Genomic DNA, 3,007 nt, shown 5'->3' with positions numbered 1-3,007 from the left:
CGAAAAACTTAATTTTTATGTTAGAGATTAGATTTTTAAATAATTCTAAATGCTAATAACAAATAAAATGTTCAATATGTTCGACCCACTCGAGATATAACACATAACCCCTCTATCCCACCCTCTTAATCATTAACCTCCAAAATTTAACAGCATCAATCCCCCTAATACACAAACCACTGTGCAATATTTCAGAAATTTTCGACAAAAGGCACAGGAGTTATTAGAGAGATTGCGGCGCAAGTTCAAACGTTACTTGTACACGGCAAGCAGAAGTACACGGTTTACGTTTTAACTCCAAGAAAAAATTATTGCGGCGCACGTTCGCAACATCACGTGACCCAGTGAACGTCGCGCATTGACTCACGGGAAAATGGTTGAAAAAATGGCGGTTCATTTAACATCGATGGTTATCAGCGAAGGTAAATAAACAAATGAAACTATTTTAAAGTATTTATAGGATGTTTAATAACACTAAATAATTATTTTTAATTAGCGTGGTGTCTCCTACCATACGATCGGACGATAGGACTACCTCATACTTTTGTCCAGGGAAGTCGTGGCTTATCCAGTGGCGTACCGTGGGTGTCAGCCGTTCGGGGCGGAGGAAAATTTCGACCCCCTTATTTAGGTATTTTAATTTAAAAGACCAAAATTTAGTTTTGTCACAGAACAAGCAATGAAAAATTCGGTGGTAGCGCAGCGACCTGTTTAAAATAGTTCTGTTCGATATTAGTGGTGTATATGAACGCGAATGAACAAGCAAAAAAAAAGAAGGTCAACAGGTTTCGCAGGAACTCCTCGGATGAAAAAGTTATTAGTTCACCCGGCGAGCCGATTCCCGGACTGTCCTAACGATAGCACTATCGTAGGCGCGATGCAAGTATAGATTAGGATGTTTTATAATTTTACAAGATATTATTATTTCTTGTGAAATTTTGCCGCCCCCTAGAAAGTGCCGCCCGTGGCGGACCGCCCCTACCGCCCCCCTACGGTATGCCACTGGGCTTATCTAAATTCGAAAGCAGCTTGGAAAACTAACTTTTAGAAAATTTACAAACGTATTACGCTGTTTATGGTAGAAGATGCTGTGGAAGAACAAACCTACCTTAAGTTAAGCTATTATGAAGGCAAATATATGTAAATTCTACATCACTTGCTAAAAAACTGAATAATTAAATAATTTCTGGATTAAAATCGTCTGTTTGTTTATAATATTATTCGCATATGCTTAAATAATCATTATTTTAATAAAATAGGTCATAATTTTAACTCCAAACACAAAAAATGAAGAAGTTTAAACCGATTTTCTACTCGCCATGCAAGACGTAGCAAACGTCATTATCGACCGTCTAGAATAGCCAGATGGCGTCGCTCGATCGTCCGCCGTTCACGTTTTGGGCTGAATACAACGGCCGCAACTTCTCTATTAATTTAAGTGGGTGAACAAAATTTTTCCCCCACAAACACTAACATACAGTACATACATTCAGAAGAAAACCGGGAATTTTTAAGCATTTCTGGATGTTTTATGATTCCCTGAATCCAAAAATATAAAAGTCTTATAGTGGGTCATTTTTTGACCCATCGTCATAACTCAACTCTGCTATGTATAACAGTCGGAAAAGTAAAAATGATAGTTTAATAGAAAATATTTCATAAATTATATCTTTAAATAATAATTTTTCAAAATAAAAGCTGAAATCACCTCAAAATAATTATTTGCGTAAAACATTAGCAACTTTCAGTTTTATTAAAATAATTAATTAACATAAAAAACACATAATTTTTACTTTATTCCCGAATATCTAGCAATATTTCAGCAAATTCATATTAATTCTATGCATATAAACAGCAAATAACCTAGCAAAAACACAGATATTACAGGAAAAAAGTATTTTACTAGAGGAAAATTACGAAGAATCGAAGGTTTTGAATAAAATTAATATCAGCTGTAAAGAATTTTCAGGTCAAGTTTAATATGCAGCTGACGATTTTATGAATAAAGTCAAACACGAGATATAGATTCTGTTACGCTACACAACTTATATGACAATTGATACAACACTGATAGTTGTAATCGTGTATTCCTTCTTGTTTCCTATTTCTTTTGTTGAAATGTACCCTATGTCATCGAATTTTGTTGGAATTTGTGTTACATAACTCCAATTTTTTTTTTTTTTTTAATTTCATAACATAGGTGCAAGTAGGGAATTCGATCCCGGTTCTTATTTGTAATCCCGGGATTTCGGGGTTATACTTAGTCAATCTCGGGATCCCGGGATTATTTCGGTATTGAGGGTTAATAAAAAATAAGAAAAATCTTACAGAAGTCAACAAATCAAAATTTAGACAAAAATCAACGTATTTTACGGTATACACCTAGCTAATTTAATCACTCTAACTAATCAGACTTATAGTCAGACTAACCAGACTTAAAATCACTGTCTTCATGTTAAATTTATTCTTTTTTAAGCATCGCTGAGATCTCTTTAAACTCACATAAATTGAAAAAACCTTTATGTAACAAACTATGCAAATAAACGTTAAAAATTAACAAAAATCTCTCTTAACATCGAGTAAATAGACGACATTCATGTAACAACTTAGTAAGTATTAGTAGGTAGTATAGTAAGTTTCTTAGCAAAAAGTATTTAAAAATAATATTAGCCAGTCACATTTTTTTTAAATATAAAGAAAACTGCAGTAGTGCGTCGATTATCCGAATCAATTGGGGACTGGAGTTGTTCGGGGGAACCGATATTTCGGATAACCGATTATGTACAAAAAATATATTAATTTATCCCATGTTGAAATTTTTCTCCGTTGCGTGTCGCTTCGCGTTGAATTTTCGTCGATGTTAAGCCTAACGAAGACTATTGTATCGTTAAAAATTATTTTTTTATTTTGTACAAACAAAATAAATATATTGAAAAATATAAAAACAATAAAAAATTATACTTCAGATGTTAATTTAGTATCAAAAACGTAAAATATTTGAGTAGCC

Source organism: Centruroides sculpturatus, unplaced genomic scaffold (assembly GCF_000671375.1).
Source record: "Centruroides sculpturatus isolate CEXI.00-Female unplaced genomic scaffold, Cexi_2.0 scaffold1519, whole genome shotgun sequence".
NCBI classification, from domain to species: domain Eukaryota; kingdom Metazoa; phylum Arthropoda; class Arachnida; order Scorpiones; family Buthidae; genus Centruroides; species Centruroides sculpturatus.
The sequence above is the reverse complement of the archived record's forward strand: the minus strand, read 5'-3'. Positions refer to the sequence as shown.